Consider the following 22,392-nt stretch of genomic DNA (forward strand, 5'->3'; position numbering starts at 1 on the left):
ACACAATCCTTCGGGATTTTCTGTTGAAAAAATAGTAATAACGTCATAGTTACCAATGTAGTTTAGCTTTAGAAGAATTTATGCAAAAGATGCATGGATGTCGTAATACTAAAAAAAATCTTACCATGCCATCTCCATAGATGTTACCATAGTTCAACACGTGCACTAGTGGCATGTATTGACCATAATGTGCAGGAGTTTGATAATTGATATTGTAATTCTCAACATCAATAATAAATGAGATAAGATGATATTTCTCCTGATAAGTTAATTCTGCACCATCGGTGTAGTAGGTTCTGTATACCATCTTCCGTACATTATTTGAAGAATGATTATAAGCTATCAATGGAAATAAGCTGTCAACTATTTTTAAATAAACAATATAAATTACTTAATAACTATGTTTGAGAAGCTCACATAGCTGTAGAATTGGAAGCGTATCAACAAGGACCCAAATGTCCATATTATCTTCGTCGATGTCAGGATCACCAAGATCCAAGGTGATAAGCATACCCTCATGAAAATCATACATCTTGCAAAGTGCTTCCCAATTCATGCAACCAAAATGGGATATGCTCTCAGAATTGTATAGTTTACAACAAAATCGAAACCATGATGGGTCCTTAGGTGAACTATATTTGTTTCCATACTTTCATGATCTTCAAAATCCATCCTCTCCAAGACATAGCATCTTGCATGGCATGGGATAAGCTAGTCGAATTGAAAAATACGAAAATTACATGTTGAAGAAGCAGAAGTCATGCTTAATTATGAAAAAACACTTCTCATTGTTGCCTTCTGCCATGGTGAGAGGGCGCGCTGATGCTTCATTGGTGGCGGCGAGGGTCTCTGCTCGACAACGCGTCGCTCCTCCCCAAGAGCCCGTGGCAGCGGAGCCGGTCGTGAGGGGAAGGGGGAGGGGGCGAGGCTGAGGCTGCCGCGGTGCTCGGGGAAGAGGAGGACGGGGCGACGCATCGGCCTCCCCTCTGCCAGCGGTCCTTCCCCCAATGGAGGGCCATGTCGGGGATAACCCTTGCGAGTTCTTCATCAGGATGTGCCGACCGGCGCGCCCTCGTCTTCGTCTCCCGACCCCATTTGCTCGGGAGATGGAGCTTGACCCGCCGCAGGCGCTGAGGCTGCACACGAGGGGCTGCGGGAATAGCGGTACATGGGCCAATGTTGATTTCCCATCCCCTCATGTCATGCATCTTCGCCACGGATGGAAGACCTTCGCTTGCATCCACATCCTGACAGCGGGGATCATTCTCTACTTCAAGTTAATGGAGAATGGCCTCCTCTCCGTCAGGGTCTTCGGTGATTTCGGAACTCGCCTGAAGTGCTGCGTGGAGAGCTCCTCGGATGATGAAGACTCGTCCTCAAGCGAGAGAGACGAGGAGGACAACGGCAGTGACGATGAGGGTAGCAGGCAAGAGGATGACGGGTCTGACTAGGTGTCGGATCCGCCGCTCCGGGGCAGTGCCGGCAGCAGCAACATCTGCACCGGGCTCCTTCTCTCAGTGGAGCCGGCTCCTTGAACTTCTCGGGGTCGCCTCCCTGGGCGGCTGGTGTGGGAAGGCCGTAGAAGGCAGGTGGCGGGCCGTCAAGTCGGAGTACGATGGCACCGACACCTTCGTAGCGTATTAACGGACCGCTGCCTCATCTTCTAGCTCTTCCTCCAGCACCACCACAACCAGCCCTCTCTTAGGCAGCCGCCGACATGTTCTCTTGGCGCCTTCTACTGCTCGTACCTCTCTTAGGTGCTCCTTCTGCCCTTTTGTCTCCTTGTTCCGTTTCCTGAGGAGAGGGACAAGAAAGGGATTACAGGCACCTTATCTATTTTCAGTTAGTAAGCCTACGGGCCTTAGTTAGGTTTAAAACTTGTAACCTCCCTGTTTATGTTTACATTCCGTATGAACTGTACCTGTATGGAACATATTAATGAAGAAAGGGTGCTTGCTGGGTCTTGTGTGTGTGAGCAAAGCCCATACGAAGGAACAAATCCTTGTTGTTTTCAACATAAACACCGTTGCCCCGCAGCAGGCCTTGCCGCTCCCCTACTCCATTCGACCATATCCATGCCTTCGGCGGAGGCAGGGGCGAAGCAGGGGTGGGCCCTACGCTTGCTTCCTCGCCACCGCGGCTACAACCAAATCCCGAACCGAGAAGAAGTTCTCGGGCGGCAGGAATGAAGGGAGCACGGCAGCCTTGGAACAAAATGAGGTTTCACATGTCCCAAGCTTCATACAGAAATGCATAACAGGGGATAGGAAAAACTTATCTGGATTTGTAGCCCCCGGCAACCCTAGCTTGCCGTGGGTGGACCTTTGTGTCTTCAGCCCCCGACAAGCTTGGCTTGCCGGGTTCGGAGCGCCGGCTTGTTCTCTTCCTTCCACTTAGCTTGGCGGAAACATTTATGTACGACTCAAATAGGATGGATAGGAACAAAGAGACGCAAACTCGACCTCTATGGTAGGGGTTAGTCGCCGCTAAGAACTATCAACCCTAACCGAGGGAGAGACTCAATCTAGCATGCATGCTATAACTTAGGGCGCCAGCGCTTCGTTTATTTATGCTCAGGGTCTGCGCCTGGCTTTGTACAGAGGGTTACATGCCTTGCTGGCAAGGCTTGTACAAAAGGTGGCTTGCTGGCGGGCCTGGCAGTCGCACCTTATGGGTAAAACTTGTGAAGATGCTTGATGTTCTAGGAGTTGCTCACTGGAATGGCATCTTCGGTCTCCAGGTGGACTGCGCCAGGCCTGGTGACTCGTGTTACCCGATAAGGGCCTTCCCACTTTGGCGTCAACTTGTTGGAATTCTTGGCCGACTGAACGCGCCGAAGAACAAGGTCGCCTTCCTCAAAGCTTTGGGCATGAACCTTGCGGCTATGGTAGCGGCGCAAGGCTTGCTGGTAGCGTGCTGCTCTCACAGCCGCCCAAAGACAATCTTCCTCGAGGAGCGTTGCGTCATCTTGCCGCAATCGCTCTTGCTCAAGTTCATCATAAGTGAGCACTCGAGGTGACCCGTATATGAGTTCCATGGGGAGAACTGCTTCTGCCCCATAAACCAGGGCAAAGGGTGTCTGGCCGGTGGCTCGATTTGGTGTTGTTCTGATCGACCAAAGAACCGCCGACAACTCATCAATCCAGCGCCTTTCGCTCTTGTGCAGCCTGTCAAAAGTCTTCGTCCTCAGGCCATGTAGCACTTCAACATTTACCCTCTCCGCTTGTCCGTTGCTTCGTGGGTGTGCCACGGAAGCAAAACAGACCTTGCTGTCGAGGTCTTCAATATACTGCATGAAGGTGTGGCTTGTGAACTGCGTGCCATTGTCGGTGATGATTCTGTTCGGCACACCAAGGTGGCAAACTAGCCCCTTGAATAATTTGACGGGTGACTGTGTGGTCACCTTCCTTACTGCTTTCACCTCCGACCACTTTGTGAACTTGTCGATTGCAATGTGCAAGTACTCAAAGCCCCCGATGGCGCGGGGAAAAGGGCCTAGTATGTCGAGCCCCCAGACCAAGAATGGCCAGGAGAGAGGGATTGTCTGCAAGGCTTGAGCTGGCTGCTGAAGCTTCTTCGAATGGAACTGACACGCTTCACACTTTGTTACTAGTGTCGTCGTATCCTGGAGGGCAGTGGGCCAGAAGGAACCTTGCCGAAAAGCCTTGCCGGCAAGGGCCCTTGACCCTATGTGGGAGCCACATATGCCTCCATGTATCTCCGCCAACAGCTCCAGTCCTTCCTCCCAGGAGATGTACTTCAATTTCACTCCATGCAGTCTTTTCTATACAGAATATCATCAACGAACTGGTACAGAGCAGACCGGCGGGCTACTTTCTCTGCTTCTTCCTGCTCCTCAGGAAGCTCACCTATTTGGAGGAATCAGACGGTATGCTGCGCCCATGCTGGAGCCTGTGGCTCAACGGCAAGGACCAAAGGCATTTCTTCCACCACGGGAACGGTTGCCTCCACGGCAGGGGCTTGGCGCCCCGCCGGAGTCGGTTGTCCCACGGCAGGCTCGGCGTCCACGGAAACTCCTTCGCCGAAGGCTCCAGGGAGCTCGATAGGGAAGTACTTGCCGGGGCCGGACTTCCTTCGCTTATTCTGCTCGATTGATGGTTCAATGGATGGTTGAGTTAACCGAAGCACAAAGGTACCTGGTTCCATAGGTAGCTTGAGGGCAACGCGCTTTGACATGTAGTAGGCGGTGTCATTCTCCACTCGAGGGACATGCTCTGCCTGTATACTGTCAAAGCGCTCCTCCAGTTTCCTCACTTCATCCATGTAAGCTTCCATCAACGAGCTCTGATAGTACTTGTTGATCTGCCCGACGACAAGCAGCGAATCGCCCTTGACGATGAGCTTCTTGATTCCGAGGTCTGCCGCGATCCTGAGACCGGCAAGCAATCCCTCGTACTCAGCAGTGTTGTTCGTCAACATCTCCCTGGGAAAGTGCATTTGGATCACGTACTTGAGGTGCTCTACGGTGGGTGCGACGAGCAGCACACTAGCACTGGCGCCTTGTAGCGAAAAAGCCCCACCAAAGTACATAATCCAGTTGCGACTCGTTTCCTTGACGGGGAGAGTGGTCTCCTGGATCTCTTCGTCGGGCATCGAGGTCCATTCAACAATGAACTCCGCCAAGACTCTGCTCTGAATCATCAAGGTGCTTTTGAACTTCAAACCAAAACTAGACAGCTCCAGGGCCCATTCCACAATCCTCCCCGTTGCATCTGGGTTATGCAGTATCCGTTGCAACGGAAGGCGGGTGACAACGGTGACCTCGTGTGCTTGGAAGTAATGACGCAGCTTCCTTGAGGCCATAAGGAGTCCAAAGAGCAATTTCTGCACACCGGAGTACCTCGACCTAGCCCCCTGCAAGAGGGAGCTGGCGAAGTAAACTGGGTGCTACACCATCTTCTTCTTTTGTACCACTTCACCTAGTCACGCGGGCCCTGTCACACTAGTGTCAATCCTTGTCGGGGGCTCAGTCTTGACGGGACCAAGCCCTGCCGGGGAGGGTTCTGGCTCGCCATCCGTCGACTCTGCCGTTGCTACCGCCTCTTCGTCAACCTCCCGCTGTGCCACTAGTGTGGCGCTAGCCACTTCATTCGTTGCCGCTAAGTACAGCAACAATGATTCTCGTGGTTTAGGCGCAACTAGCACTGGGGTAGAGGAGAGGTATTTATTCAAATCCTGCAGTGCTGCCTCAGCCTCCAGGGTCCACTCCATTGGGCCCGCCTTCTTCAAGATCTTGAAAAAGCAAAGGGCATGCTCAGCAGACTTGGAGATGAATCTTCTCATGGCGGCAATGCAGCTAGTGAGCCGACGCATGTCCTTGATCCGCTTAGGTGCCTCAATCTGCTCGATGGCCTTGATCTTGTCTAGGTTTGCCTCAATCCCACAGTGCGACACAAAGAACCCGAGAAGCTTTCCGGACGGGACACCGAAGACACACTTCTCAGGGTTCAGCTTGAGGTTGATCTTGCGCAGGTTTGCAAACGTTTCCTCCAGATCTTGCACAAGTGTTGCTTTGTCCTTGGTTTTGACCACTATGTCATCCATATAAGCTTCCATAATTCTATGTAGCTGGGGCTCAAAACCAATTTGGACTGCCCTTGCAAAAGTCGAGCCAGCACTCTTCAACCCGAAAGGCATCCGTAAAAAGCAATACGTACCACATGGGGTGATGAATGTTGTCTTCTCCTCATCTTATCTTATCATAAAGATCTGATGGTACCCTGAGTAGGCGTCGAGGAATGATAGCAGGTCACACCCGGCCGTGGAGTCAACAATCTGGTCGATGCGCGGTAATGGGAAAGGATCTTTTGGACAAGCTTTATTGATATCTGTGTAATCAATACACAGCCTCCACTTCCAATTTACCTTGCGCACCACTACCGGATTGGCCAGCCACGTCGGATGGAGCACCCCTCTTACCAAGCCTGCCGCCTCTAGCTTCATGATCTCTTCTGTGATGAACTCCTGCCTCTCTAGAGCCTGCTTCCTGACCTTCTGCTTGACGGGCCGTGCATGAGGACAGACAACAAGATGGTGCTCAATCACTTCCCTGGGAACACCGAGGATGTCGGATGCTTGCCATGCAAACACATCAACATTGGCCCACAGGAAAGTGACGAGCTCTCTTTCCTATTTGCCATCGAGGGTGGAGCTTATGGTAAAATCTCCTCCCGTGCCGTCCTCCTTGACGGAGACCTTCGTGGTCTTTGGTGGTGCAATTCTGGACTTCTTGCTCTTGCCGGTGGAGCTCTCTGGCACGTCGTCGATGGGAGCGCAACACCCCGAAGTGGTGCGCTTTCCGGAGTGGGTGCGAGGAGTCTCGTCGGTCTTCTTTCCTCCTGGGGCTTCAATGGCAGGAGCAAGTGCCTTGGCGGCAGCTGCTGCAACCACTTCTTGGTAGAGTTGGTCAGCGCAAATCAACACATCTTTCTTGTCGGAGGGGACGATGATGATGTTCATCGGCCCGGGCATCTTCAGCGTGTTGTAGGCGTAGTGAGAAGCCGCCATGAACTCTGCTAGCGCCGGGCGGCCGAGGATCCTGTTGTAAGGCAAGGGGATCTCGGCTACATCAAAGACAATCCTCTCCGACCTGTAGTTCAACTCGCCTCCAAACGTCACGGGCAGCGTGACCTTTCCCTTCGGCCGGCTCCTCCCCGGGTTGACCCCTTGAAACTGCTCGTCTCCTCGAGGTCTCCATCAGGGATCTGCAGCCTCTTGATCACAACAGGCGAGATCAAGTTCAGACCGGCCCCGCCGTCAACCAGCATCTTTGTCCCCTTGAGGTTGCGGATCGTTGGTGAAACCAACAATGGCAAGCACTCGACTGCAGTAGTGCGGTCAGGGTGTTCCTCGGTGTCGAAGATGATAGGCGTGCTGGACCATTTCAGTGGCTTCCATCCGTTGAGTGACGGCTCCACCGCTGTGATCTCATGCGCCTACTGCTTGAGCTGGTGGTGGGATGCATGCAGCGAGGTGCCACCATCGACGCACATGGCCTCTGTAGCTTTCTGAAACTCGTGGTCACCGGACTCATCGTCCTCATCATGATCATCATCTTCCTGCTTCTTGTCGCGGCCCTGGCGGGCCTCTCTTGCTGATTATCCTTGCCACGGCGGCCTCCTTGGCCGCCACACTTCTTGCCGAATCCTTCGGTACCATCTCGGCCCTTCTCCTTGTCCCACCGTTCATATTCGGCTTTCTGCTTCTCAGAGAGCAGCTCAACTTGTCGGCAGTTCTGGAGGTCGTGGCCTTTGGTGCAGTGGATCTTGCAATACTGCTTGTCGGAGCCCCCTGGCTTGTCGGCAGCCGCCAAGGCCCGGCAAGCGGCACACCCGGCAACCTCCTTGTTGGGGTCGCTTACCTTGGCCTTTTTGGCAGTGCCAGTGTCGTCAGATCCTTTGACGGCAAGCACGGTCTTGCCCTTGCGCTTTCTATTACGGCGCCGACCCTTCTTTGCTGGGGCGGTGGTGTCATCTGTGGAGTCGGTTTCCGTGCTGGCGTCCTCACCGGGGTACTTCCTCCCCTCTTTAGCTCAAGTGCACCGATCGTCCAGGACATAAAGCTCGGCCGCATCCTTGACCTTGTTCATCGCCAGCTCCTCACGCATCTTGCGGTTGCGCACACTCTGATGGAATGCACTGATCACAGCGGCAGGATGAACGTCTGGGATGTTATACTGCACTCGGCTGAACCTTTGGATGTACTTGCGCAAGTTTTCTCCTTCCTTCTAGCGGATGATGTGCAAATCGCTCGCCTGGCCATGAGCTTGGTGGCCTCCAGTAAAGGCGCCAACAAACTCATTACACAGATCCGACCAAGAAGAAATGGAGTCCACCGGCAAGTGCATTAACCATGACATAACATTGGGCTTGAGTGCCAACGAGAAGTAATTGGGAAGCACCTTATCGTCGTGGGCCTTAGCAGCTTGCATTGCGATGGTGTAGATGTTGAGGAACTCCGATGGGTGAGTCTTGCCGTTGTACTTCTCGCCAACGTCGGGCTTGAACGTGCGGTGGGAGGGCCACTGGAACTGCCACAGCTCACGGGTGAAGGTCGGACAACCCACCTCGTAGGGTAGGCCACCGTAGCCTCCCGGTGCTGGGTGGTCCATAGTGGGCCCTTCCCGCCTGCCCAACTGGTGGCGCGCATCGCGCCGGCGCTCGATGGTGGTTCAAGCATTTTCAAGGGCTCACTCCCGTAGAACTTGACGTTGGTCGCGGTGGGTCCGCGGATCGGACGATGCTATGGAGACATCATCATGAGCGTCATCGTGACGGATCGACACCCACGGTGGCTGGTGTGGAGGAGGAGAGTGCACCATGGCTGCATCGCCCCCGGCACGTCCACCGTTGGCATGCGGTGGCTCGACGGAGTGACGGCCTACGGGCCCTGTTGGTCGCGGCTCATCTTTGTTGGCGATGCCGACGAGGCTTCAGACAGTGGCTCTCCATTCTTTGAGCTTCTCCGCAGCAGGATGAAATTCAAGGAGCAGCTGCGCGCGCTAGAGCTTCTGCTGGTGTGGGTGGCAGCGAAAGCTGCGTGGACCGTGACGCGCTTAGACTTCTAACTATGTTAGAAGGAGCCCTATCACGGCCCTACGGCTGTCCGCCATTTTTGCCAGCACCTCAACGGGCATGCTGGCCCTCCTCGTCACGTGAAGGGCGTGAGGGACTCTTCCCAGGGCGGCGCCTAGGGTCACCAGCAGGGCGGCGCTGCTCATCATGCACAACTGGAGAAGAGCGCGCCGTGGGCGCCGGTATTGGTGTCATGGAGGTCGCCGTGCCGCCGTCTGGCGACACGACGACACCCCTGGAGGGCCCCGCGCTGCCTGCGGGGGGCCCAACTCCGTCTCTGGAGTTTGTGGCGTGTGGCTCGTCGCCTGGCGTATGAACGACGCCGCTCACCAGGCCCGGACTGCCAGGGTGATGTGGATGTTCATGGGCCGCGCCACGAGTTCTTTCAGCGACTGGCCCGCTACTGGTCCGCATCGGTACAAGAAGTCCGGTCCTGGATGAACCGATTGCCGTGGTCATCTTCCTCTTGGGAGCCATGGCGATGAAGAACTATGCTACTAGCTGCTAAACCAGATTCTCACTACTGAGCGCCCCCTACCTAGCGTGCCAAAGATGTCGGTGGAAAATGACACCTATGGGATCACAAGAATCCCTACTACAGTTGTGGGGCGCGAGGTCATGAGAAGAGCGGGATCAGCAGTCAGCACAAACACTCAGGTCGTTTACCCAGGTTCGGGCCGCAAGGATGCGTAATACCCTAGTCCTGCTTTGATGTGTATATCTGTGTTCTTGGAGTTCTTGAGCTAGCTACACTGAGCGTAACTTGTCCAAGGGTCCAAATCCTTCTCCTGGATGCCTTGGGCCTCCTTTTATAGGCAAGGGGAGGTGGCATCAGGGTACTATGGCTAAGCCTATCGCCTGCCATTATGGGACAAGACGCATTTAATGCGCCTCTGATGTGTCCCCTTCACTTTACCGCTGCTTCGCCCTGCCTTGCCACGCGCCTGGGCCAGCAAGGTGGTCAACACCATGTAGGCTGGCAGGCTGTTGAGGAGGCGTGGTGGTAGGGCCTTCACGAAGATTTGCATGCCACCACGTAGGCAGGTGCTGTGTTGGCCTGGAAGCCTCACGTCGACACAGAGGCGCCTGCCTAGCTGGTGGGCTGGCAGCTGCATGGGGGCGGTGGTAGAAACTTGGCGGGTGCGGGCCTGGCTGTGGCCTCGCGGATGTCCTCGGCAAGGGCCTTGCCGGGGTCCCGGCAAGGGTCTTGCCGTGGCGTTGCGGTCGTCCCCAGCAAGGATCTTGCCCGGGGTCTTGTGGGTTTCCTCGGCAAGGATCTCGCCGAGGTTCGTCGTCTTCTAATCCTCTTCTGATTTGGAGTGTTTCTTGTCTTTACGAAGATCTGCATGCCATCATGGAGGCGCCTCCCGAGCCTAGGTGCCAACGTGGTTGGCGGTGTCGGAGAAACTGGGGCTCAAGGGTGGCGCGCTCCGCTGGCGTCGGGTAAGCTTCCCCGGCAAGGTCCTTGCCGGGGCCGTGGGGGTCGCCCCGACAAGGGTTTCGCCGGGGGAAACCACCTTGCCTTCTTGCTCTTTATGCCTCCGTCTTGGCGTTGCTTTGGTCATCTTGCGGCTTTGATTCCCTATCCCTGCTCTGCTCAAGCGTGGCCAAATGTGCGGCTCTGGCTGCCCACGCACAATTAAGTGGTACAAAGGAGTGCCCCTACTTTAGTACACCGACACAAGGCCCCTCCTTGTACTACCGATGTACACTGATGTTCACCACTGGCAGAAGGTGTATCGGGGAGAATTGGGCCAATTTCCAGTATGAGCCCTACCGTATGAGGCGTCGCAGGGCCCATCTCGCCCTCGCGGCATGGCATAGTATGATACTATCGCAATATTTTCTTCTATTTATTACTATATGTTTCATCAACTAGTGCCACTATAATGTAATCACGCTTTTTCATTATCTATGCAAACAGGGTTATTCAACTGCATTTTGGTGGAACTGCACAAATGTATGGATGGAACCGGCATATATGCAGAGTGCGAGATGTGCCAAGTAAAAATTACCGACACCAACCATGATCCATGTAAGCATTGGCATCCACCACTAGTGGGATGTGTGGCGCTCTCTGTGGAGGGACCTTTCTCGGCAGCAAATTCTCTAACCAAATACCAGTAGCTTATATTGGCACTAGGGAGTACTCTTTTTTGAAAGAAGCACCAATCTATTTTTCTTTATTTGTACATAGTGTCACAACTTTGTTTTTGGTCCAGAGGTATTTTAGGGTGATTGGCGGAGTACTCGAAGACTGATTGTAAGCATGATTTTCATTAGCCGTCACACAGATTGTAAGCATGAGCAGATGGAAGATTAGGTTAGTGTGAAGCTTACCTTAAACCCTACCGCCGCTATTGAAACAAGGTGAGCATCGAGGGAACCATGGAGAACGGCGGGGAAGCGATGTCGCGCCATCCGGCCTCCTCTTGCGATGGGAGAACGAATACTCTTGTGGCTCCTGCTGGCTCTGCACCCTCATGAACGACACACCATACTCGATCGATTCGTTATCCTCTGGATGCTCGACCTTCGACCTGTACGCCCACCACCTCCGCCTGACTTTCGCCTTGAGGGGGTGGTTTCTCAATGGAGAAGAGGGAGAGGCGAGACGGTGGTTTTGCAATGGAGAAGAGGGAGACGCGAGACGGTGGTTTTGCAATGGATAAGATGGAGAAGAGAGGGGGTGGTTTTGCAATGGAGAAGAGGGAGAGGCGAGATGGTGGTTTTGGAATGGAGATGATGGAGAGGATAGGAGGTGGTTTTGCAATGGAGAAGAGGGAGAGGAGCGTGCGGTAGCGATTTAGGATTGGACGAGAGGGCCGGCGCGTTGTGACTGGATCAAAATCAAATCAATCTACCCTTCAATTAAGAAAGCGAACCCACATTAACTAGTCTCCCTTTTATTCCAGGTCATAATTGACCATGATTTTCACAAATAAAATATATGTTATACATTGCAAAAATAATATAATTTGAAAGTACATTCGGATACGAACCAAATGATACAATTTTTTGTGACATGCATTCACATTTTGCTTGTCAAATATAGTACATGGTCAAACTTTTACCCAAAATACGCAAAAAAATACTTCCAAGACAAGCGCCGCTCCTCTCCTCTTAAACCACCCCCGCTCCTCTCCTCTTAAACTATCGTCACTCCTCTCATGTTCCAATATAAACCCAGCGCTGCTCCTCTCCTCTTCCATTTCAAAACCACCGCCCCTCCTATCCCATTCCAATCCAAAACCAGCACCGCTCCTCTCTCGTTCTAATCCAAAACCAGCGCCGCTTCTCTCCTCTTCCATTCAAAAACCACCGCCGGCGAGTGAAGGTGCTGTGGAGAAGTAGATCAATGGAGGAGTACAACCAATACATGAGGATCGCAGACGGCACGCTGTGAAGCCAGATAGGATGTTGGAGATATAGTCATGGTTTGACAACAAGGACCAACTAGCGGCGACGGCGACATTCATGGCGGAATATCTACAACAGAACGAAAAAGCGGCGATACTCCCGAAGGGAGTCACGCGGGAGTACATAGAGCTGCTCCTCTAGGCCATGGAGCAAATAGATTCACCGATTCCGATCGTGAGGCAGCGGAGGTGGGAGTACCGATCCAAGGTGGAGCATCCACCAGAGACTGAAGAATGGAGCATCTACATGGTGTTGTTTGTGAGTGTGCCGTGCGAGAGCAAACCGGTGGAGTCTTCGTCGACCGAACCCAACTGCAAGAGGAGAAAAGTAGTTGGCCCGATGATGCTTCCCCGCCATCCTCTCCCTCGCCGTTCACATCGTCTCAGGGGGCAGCTGTCTGCCGCCAAGGAATAGGAGGGGACTGCCCCCCCCCAACCCAATAGTCGGGCAGGCTGTGAATTGTCAGGAGGAACTTAGGATTGTCAGTATTTGCAGGTTGTGAATTGTGTTTTGTGTTGTGTATTTTGAGAGTATTTTCAGATATGAATGTCTTTTGAATTTTAGATTTGCAGTATTGAGCATATGAAGTATTTTATGAATTCTAGAGATCTATTTTTAGCACTTAAAAAATGTAGTTTCATATAGAAGTGCAGACAATGTGATTCTCAAAGAAGAAACTGCAAGTTTCAATTTCAGACAAGAAACTGCAAGTTTCAGAGGCAGAGCATTTATATTAACACGCCCTTTTCAAACAAGGATAACATCATGTTGGAAGTTTTATTCATGGTTGAAAATGGAACTACCAGCCAGTTAACATCATGCTGATTAACATTCATGCATAGCACATCTTCATATGATGCACAGTCAAAAAGATATGCTATTTTCAAAATACACACAAAATGTCGAGTGTGGGAAAAACAGAGAAAACGAGGGACGAAGTTTTGGCCAGTGTTGGATGTGGTGTGCGTAGATGACAATGGGGACTCACATGTCAATAATGGCAGAGGAAAAAAATTGGAGATATTTTCACTACATCAGGTGGAATCGAACCCAGGCAGAATAGCGATCGGGTAGTGTCACTTGGCCACTAGGCTAGTTCAGTAGTTGGGGGTAGAAATAAGGCATAGCATGTACCATTATTTTAGCATGTCTTCCCCGACTCTGGTGGTTCATTCTCCTCCTCCGCCTTTGTGCGCTCGCCGCGGCGCTGCTGTCTACCGTTGTGAACATGCTGAACAAACATGAGGAATCTGGAGAGGACTGTACGTGGAGAGGCGGACAGTTGGGACCCACCAGGTCTATGGTCGTACGCAAGCAAGTGCCTCATTGAAAAAATATTTCCTCGTGATGTTATATTGATGTTGGGGCCCACGGGTTTGTCAACATAGTTATATCTTTTTGAGGTGCTTAAATGTAGTTACTAAAGGAGATAAATTTACAACGAAGCCGGGGAGCTGGCGGGTATCATTTATTATCAGTGGGCCAGCAAGTATGAACTGGGTTGTGGGTTGCCCCGTCTAGGCTTTTTTTTAACATGCACAACCCATGACATGCCGGTTTGTATTTTCTTGAGGGCCGTCATGTATCGACCGGCCTATGGACCTCCCATCCTAGGTTTTATTTTTCCTGAAACATCCGCAGCCCAACTTATGTATTTTTTTTGAAGAAAACGCAGAGGTCTGTTCTATTTTTCTATATAAGAATGGGAATGCTAGGTCCAACTTATGTTTTCCTTCTAACTATTATATATATATAATTTTAGATGTTATTGTATATTATTGTTATTGTCATCATATATTTAACAGATACTTACATATATAAGAAAACAATATCCCACGTTTTATTAACTTATAAAAATATTTTTTTAACAATAAAATCCTGAATTTTTTACATTAAGGCAACAAAAATCTTGGTGAGTGTGTACAAAAGCTTAGTAAGATTTAAGGACCAATGTAATAATAAATCACTTATAATTTAAATATATTTATAACAAAATGCTCAACCCCTGTTTATTTTTTTGATAACATTGTTGCGCCCAACCCAACATTATAATTAGAACCAGCCCAGCAAAATCATGTATTTTGAGAAAGTGCAAATGGGTTGTAATTTCTTACGAAAAAATAAATGGGTCGTATGGACGCTACATTATTTGTTCAGCCAGCCTAGCAAATTTGTGTACTTCGAGAAAGTGAAAATGGGCTGTAGTTTAAAAAATGGGCCGCATGGACGCTAAATTATCTGTTCACCCATCCACCAAATGGACTGTAATTCTCAAAAAAAAAAGATCAAATGGACTATAAATTCTGGAAAAATGGGTTGAATATGTGCCACAGTTTTGGAGCCTGAAATGTGGGCCAATAGGTTGAAGCCAACGCAGGTCATTGTCAACTTAGTCAACAAATGATTCTGACATTGATAGTCGTTGGATTTACATCCAACGACCGACATCCATCTTCAATCTCTCGTATTATTCCTCCAGCACCGCCCGGACCACCTACTCCCGCCTCCTGCTGCTAGCAGCTCTGCTTAGCACACTTCACTGTGAAGAGCTACCCCACCGCCGGCTAGGCCATCCCTCCATCCCTCCACACATCATGTTCTTCTCCACCGACTGCCGAACCACGTCACATCAGAGCCATTTAACCGTTGTATACCTCTCCGTCTGCGACTCCACTCTCGCGTCTTCCCATCTCCGGATCATTGATGTTCGGGACCTCGTCGTCGTCCACCACCTAGGATGTGCTCGGTGCGGCGTGGTCAACACACAAAAAAATGAATACTCCCCCTACTAGATGGGACCCACCATAGTGGGATGCTGACTTTTGGGCCTACTAAGTTGACGCCGATGGAGGGCTTTGTCAACTTAGTCAATATGAATGATTCTAGCTCTAGTGATCGTACAATGTCCATCCAACGGCCGTACGATGCCCAAACCAGCGTTGATCGTGTCGTCTGCTCCTGCCTCCCGTGGCCGGCTATGTTGTCGCGGAGGCCTCACCGCCTCCTACTACTCCCATCACTGGCCAGGCCATCCCTCTACTCACCCGCACCCCCTATTATTCTGCGGCGACGGCAGCCTTACACCACAGCCAAACCAGTGAACCCTCGTACTCCTCTCCACGTGGGCATCCACTGCCGCGTCTTCCCTGGCTCCACGTCGTCCCCTTCCTAGGCCTCATCGTCGCCCACCGCCTTGGTGCTCTAGGCGCGGCGTGGTCAATGTGGTCAAGGAACGACTTCCATCGGAAGAGTACTGTACGTGGAGAGGCTGACATCTGGGTCCACGGCCGTAGCAAGGAAGTGTCTCCTTATTATGCGCAAAATAAAGATTCCTCCACCTGACAGTAGGGACCCACCATACGGGCCACCATATTTTGCAAAAAAAACGTTCCCCCCTAACTGCTGGGACCCACCAGCTACATCTTCGCACGCAAGGAAGTGCGACCATATTATGGGCAAAAAATATGATTCTTCCCCTGACAGCTGGGACCCACCAGATATATCTTCACACTCAAGGAAGTACCTCCTTATTCTCCCTGATAGTCGGGACCCACCTGGTTGAAGCGTACGTAGCGTTGTCTATCTGGTCGTGAATGTGTATGTACATACTGGTCGATCGGTGTGTCTGCAGGCTACAATGATGAACCGTGGCCGAATAAGGAAGGGCATGTGTCATAGTAGAGGCGCGGATGTAGCATGTCACACAGTCCCGTCAATATCATGTACACGTACGTACAGCCAGGGTGCAAGAAAGTAAATATGGCCACATATGTACATACGGGCGGGATCTCGAACGCCTACTCGGGCATACGTATGGCCATGGCTCGTGTACATGGAGAGGCAGCGATGGTGTCCTATTCATCGGCAACCAACTGGCTGGGTCGGAACGGAGAAACTGCATCGTTGTGTTCATCGAGAGGCAACGGAATGCGTCGTGTTCATCGGGAGCCAACCGGCGTACCACAGAACGAAGGAAACGGCCTTGTGTTCGACCGCATATGGTTAAAATAGGATCTTGTTCACCGGGAGGGGTCTGGCATACCGGAAAATGGAGGAAACGGACTTCTCTTTGACCTCATACGCCCGAAACCAGGTCCTGTTGATCGGGAGGGGTGTGGTAGACTGCAGAATGGAGGAAACGGACCTCTCATCGACCTCCTACGGTCGAAATGGGGGTCATGTTCATCGGGAGGGGTGTGGAGCACCGCAAAACAGGACTCCACGGGCTACTGTTCATCCACCGTCTACTGCCTCGCTCCAGCCTCCATGGGCTACTATTCATCCACTGGTGACCTCCTCCAGCATCCACCTGTGACTGTTCATCCACGGCGTCTCCCTCCTGCCTCCACCAGTTATTGTTCATCCACGGGCTCCTATTCATCTAGCCTCCACCGCTCCTCCACCGGCTACTGTTCAACGAGCTCTCTCCATGGGGTCCTGTTCAACCACCCCTCCACGGGCTACTATTCATCCAGCCCTCCACCGGCTACTGTTCAACCAGCCCTCCACCGGCTTCTGTTCATCCAGCCCTCCATGGGGTCCTATTCATGCACCCTAACCGGCTTGATCGGGGTCCTGTTCATCCAGCGGCAATGACCTCTACTACCACGGGGTCCTATTCATCCAACCCCCACTAGGAACTGTTCATCCAAACCCCAACAACGCTCAATGTTCATCAAGAGGCAGTAGGTTCGACCGGCTTTAGTTAGCAGCAGTAGCGAAGGAATCGCTCGATCGGGTTCAGTTCACAGCCAGATCAATCGATCGCTTGGGTTCAGTAATGGGTAGCCTGCAGTGCAATCGCTCGGGTTCAGTAGGCGAACGCCTCGCTCGGGTTCAGTTAGAGCCCAATGCCTCGCACCCACGCACGTACGTGTACGAGAGAAACACGCATCGCTCAGCCCCGACCACCCATCGTAACCGGGAACTCCCTGATATTTTCCTCGCCCTCTCTTCTACCATGATTTTTTCGTCATGGACGGCCCAAAGAATGTCATGCAGTTGTGTCTCCGGCCCGCCCAGGTTGAAAAGCCCATTTTCTGTCATGATTTTTTGTCAGAAGTAGGAGCCCACCACATCTATGAAGGGACCGGATTTTGTCACAATTATCGTCATAGAAGTGTCATAAGCATGACAGAAAAAATTCGTTCAACCCAAAATGTCACGGATGTGTCTTTTTTTTGTAGTGAAGGGAAACTTGCCGTTGGCACCTATGCTTGTAGAATGCTAGGGGTCCTCCCCCACAACAGCACATCTAGTGTCTGCCCCGGCAAGCTCCCAGCATGCGCAGGATTTACAATTATACAAGAACGATGCACAACATAAACTTAAAGGATAGCATCAATTCACACGACTACTTAAGAATTACTATTACATCCGAGGAAGTAGGAAGGCCTAACATAAGGCCAAAATGTGTCTTCTTGTTTGACAGCATTACAACAAACGAAGCAAGAGAAACTAGTCCCGGTGCCCTCCTTGGACCTAGGGCACCCGAAGAACCTTCTCAGCTAGAGGCCCAACAACTTGAGCAGCAGTAGAGGTGTTCGTCCTGTCCGGTAGCTTCTTGAAGGAATCAAAGAGATCAATGTTAGGATGGCGCTGTGCAAAGTTGACAAGGATAGTGAAGATGGCGTCCCGAGCAAACTTCTGGGACTCACTGGCAAAGCAAGCTGATCTGTCATCTTCGTATGTCTTCAATCCGTCAATGAGACTCTCGAAGAAGTGTGTCAGCTTGACGCTCAGGGCCTCATCCTCATTGAGAAAAAGGTTCAGCTCTTCAAGTTCATCTTGGCGATCTAGGAGGATATGTGCTCAGCTATATTCACTAGGCTCTTCGACCAGAGGTTGTACAGATCGACCCGGTCCTTGAGCTTGAGCTGCGTGTCCTTCTGGAGAGTTCCAGCAGTATGGACTTCTTCCGTCAAGACCTTCCCTCTGTCCTTGGCATGCTCAAGATCCTTTTCCAAGGTGGCAAGCTTAGCGCTCAAATCCTCAATGGTGCTGGAGGCAGTAGTCAAATCCTGGTCCTTGGATGCAAGCTGTGATTGCAGCCCCTCTAGCATGGAGGCTGTCATGGTACTAAGTCTGACAGTAAGAGTAGGGGTACGTATGAGGAGGCAAGGCCCTAACTATGGCAAGGTTGTACACATGAGTTTGCGAGTTCAGGACCCTCTCGGAGGAGGTAAAAGCCCTACGTCTCGGAGCCCTGAGGCGGTCAACTGGAATATGGATGTGTGTTACAAGGGGTGCGAACCCTTGTCCTAGAGGAGGGGGTGGCTTATATAGAGTGCGCCAAGACCCCAGCCGTCCCCCGTTATAGGGTTCAATGTACATTAAGACATGGCGTTACTGGTAACACCAGCTATAAAGTGTTATTAATGATCTTTAAGACTACGGAGTCAATGCCTGACTATTGCCATCTTGAGTGACTCTAGGTCTTCTGTACTCCGAGTGGTTACCTGTATGGTCGAATGACATCGTCTCGGTTGAGTGAAATTGGGGGTATCCGAGTGAGGTGACTGGTCGAGTGGATTGCACTCCATGGCTACTTCAGTCGGTATTTCTTGCTATACTTTGCATGTCCTTGATTCTAGGGTAGTGACCTTGGGTAGAGTGTATAGGTCAGGCCTATGACCCTAACCTAGGTCCATGGTATCGTCATTAGCCCTGAATGGATTGAGGTCCTAGTGAAAAGAGAGTTGAAGTTGACCCTGTCTTGACTCTTGTGCTTCATAAGCATTCTTACTCAGCTCGAGGTTCATGCTGAAACTTCAACTTCATTTCAGTCGCCTTGATCAATTCAGAGGTCGTTGAGTGAACTTGTACTAGCAGTCTTCGAGTGTTGATATGGTGCGAAATCTTCGGCGTGATTGGTTACTGGTTCCCGGATCTCACGGGATTCGAAAATTTGGGGAAGTGCATGAGGTGGAGCGCGCCGCAGTGAACGAGACGGATAGACAGGGGCACCTTGATTCCCGTGCCACCTTTTTCGCCATGTATCCGGTGCACGACTGTTGCGGGATTTGACAGGATCGCTCGGGCCCACGCGTCAGCCAGTCGGAAGCAGGCCCATAAAAGGCGTCGAGGCCGATGCATTTGCACAGTGTGCCCCCATTCCCCTTCCTCTTCCTTTGCTTCTCCACCGCATCTTCCTCCACTCTTGTCGTTGCCGCCCTGCCCATGCACAATCCGCCGCAATGGTGAAGGACAAGACGACGGCCTTGGAGCACGCAAAGAAAGCGCCGGCGATGGTGAAGGGCAAGAAGATGAGTCAGGGATCGTCGTCGAGGTCCGGGTTGCCGCCTGGCTGGATCCAGGGGGACTAGATTTGATCTATACTTCGGCAAGAAGATCTAGAGGATCTGGCCGCTGCGGGATTGATCAAAGACGGGTCTTGGAGGCCGCCGGGGGATGAGATTGAGTGTCAGCCTCGGGAGGGTGAATGTGTCCTCCTCGCAACCCACGTCAACCGTGGTTTTTCTCTACCTCCACATCCTTTCTTCCGGGGTTTCCTGGATTTATTTGGTTCCCAACTTCACCATTTCTCTCCCAACACCATCACATACCTGCTGCATTTTTTTCTCTATGCGAAAACTTCTTGGGCTGTAGACCGCACTAGGGTCTCTTCAAACATATCTTCACTTGTCATTCTGAATCTGTGAAGAAACCAAATCCGACTGACGAGAGGACACACATGATTCAAATGTGCGGGGGTTTAGGGATTCATATGAGGGTTAGGAGCACTTTTCCCCCTATGACAGTACCTGAGTCAGTTAGGGGATGGCAGTCGACCGGGTTCTTCCGCCAAGACATTCTGACCCCCGGTCAGTCGACTTGTCTTCCTCCCTTTACCCTAGGTTGAGTCCAGGTGCCTTCTTCCTGATTGTATCTGCAATAGAGAAAGTAGAGGTGAACATGCTAGTCGAGCGGGCAGTCCTGTTGGTTCGTTTGGGCGTGACTGGCATGGATTTATTGGAAGTGTTTCTCAGTCGACGCATCCAACCACTCCAAGCTCGTGATCATTCGATGTGGATGTATTTGGGTTCCAATGACACTGCTCGGGTCCACCCAGAGGAGGTCACCGATGAGATGGTGGCCCAGTGGCTGAAGGGCATTACTGGAAACAAAGACAACCCCAGGGGGCCAGGAGAGTCAACCGTTCTACGCTGAAAATCAGCCGGACAAGGTCTGATCCTTATCACCGAGCGTCTTTCAATCTGACTTGCAACCATCTTTGAATCCAACTGATGTTTGTTTAACTTCTTGCCTTGCAGATTTATACTGAGATTTATTCGATGTCGAACGGGGAGCAAGCCCAGGAGCAAGCCCAGGAGGGAGTGGAGAGCGCGGACGAGAGTGCCTGCTACGTCTTGAGCTTGCATTGGTTTTCCTTGAAGAGGAAAGGGTGATGCAGCAATAGTAGCGTAAGTATTTCCCTCAGTTTTTGAGAACCAAGGTATCAATCCAGTAGGAGGCTCCTCAAAAGTCCCACACACCTACACAAACAAACGAAGAACTTGCAACCAACGCAATAAAAGGGTTGTCAATCCCTTCACGGCCACTTGCGAAAATGAGATATGATAGAGATAGTATGATAAGATAAATATATTTTTGGTATTTTATAATATAGATTGAAAAAGTAAAGGTGCAAATAAAAGTAGATTGAAAGCTTATATGATAAAAGATAGACCCAGGGGCCATAGGTTTCACTAGTGGCTTCTCTCAAGATAGCATAAGTATTACGGTGGGTGAACAAATTACTGTCGAGCAATTGATAGAAAAGAGAATAATTATGAGATTATCTAGGTATGATCATGTATATAGGCATCACGTCCGCGACAAGTAGACCGACTCCTGCCTGCATCTACTACTATTACTCCACACATCGACCGCTATCCAGCATGCATCTAGAGTATTAACTTCATAAGAACAGAGTAACGCATTAAGAAAGATAACATGATGTAGAGGGATAAACTCATGCAATATGATATAAACCCCATCTTTTTATCCTCGATGGCAACAATACAATATGTGCCTTGCAACCCCTGCTGTCACTGGGTAAGGACACCGCAAGATTGAACCCAAAGCTAAGCATTTCTCCCATGGCAAGAAAGATCAATCTAGTAGGCCAAACCAAACTGATAATTCTAAGAGACTTGCAAAGATAACTCAATCATACATAAAAGAATTCAGAGGAGATTCAAATATTTCTCATAGATAAACTTTATCATAAACCCACAATTCATCGGATCTTGACAAACACACCGCAAAAAAAGTTACATCGAATAGCTCTCCACAAGAGTGGGGGAGAACATGGTATTGAGATCCAAAAAGAGAGAAGAAGCCATCTAGCTAATAACTATGGACCCGAAGGTCCGTGGTAAACTACTCACAACTCATCGGAGGGGCTATGGTGTTGATGTAGAAGCCTTCCATGGTCGATCCCCCCTCCGGCGGAGCGCCGACGAAGGCTCCAAGATGGGATCTCGCGGATACAGAAGGTTACAGTGGTGGAAATTATCTTTCATTGGCTCCCTGGATGTTTTCGGGGTACATGAGTATATATAGGAGGAAGAAGTAGGTCGATGGCTGCCCGAGGGGCCCACAAGACATGGGGGTGCGCCCTGTAGGGGTGGGCGCGCCCTCCACCCTCGTGGCCGCCTTGGCTGCTTCTTGGCTTGCACTCCAAGTCCTCTGGATCATGTTCGTTCCAAAAATCACGCTCCCGAAGGTTTCATTCCGTTTGGACTCCATTTGATATTCCTTTTCTTTGAAATACTGAAATAGGCAAAAAAATAGCAATATGGGCTGGGCCTCCGGTTAGTAGGTTAGTCGCAAAAATTATATAAATGTGTAAAATAAAGCCCATAAACATCCAAAAGGGGTAATATAATAGCATGGAACAATCAAAAATTATAGATACGTTGGAGACGTATCAGTGCCAACTAGCAATCTCCCAATGATGATGATGATGATGATGAGGAGGAAGAGAGCGATGAGTCGGACGATGAAGAAGAGGTCGACTCACCACCCCGCACAGAGCGCCGATCCAAGCAGTCTCACGACCCTGCAGGCGGGCGCAACAAGGTTGCACCTCCAAGTTTGCAAGTGCATAAACGCACTCGGACTTCGACTCTGGAGCCATCTGAAAAGGTCGCCAAGCAGCCCAAGGTTGTTCCTTCAAAGCCTCGGAAGACCTTGCCCAGGATCAAGATGGACGTTCCCGTCGCTTCCGCATAAGTGTTCTGTCTTTCTATGTTTTACTGTCGACTCATACTTCTGATCTGACCGAGTGGGTTTTGAATCTTTCAGTGCTGCAACTTTTGGGATTTCCATGGACATCGACAAGGCACAGGATGATGAAGAAACTGAAGATGCG

Source organism: Triticum aestivum, chromosome 2B (genome assembly GCF_018294505.1).
Source record: "Triticum aestivum cultivar Chinese Spring chromosome 2B, IWGSC CS RefSeq v2.1, whole genome shotgun sequence".
Classification (NCBI taxonomy): domain Eukaryota; kingdom Viridiplantae; phylum Streptophyta; class Magnoliopsida; order Poales; family Poaceae; genus Triticum; species Triticum aestivum.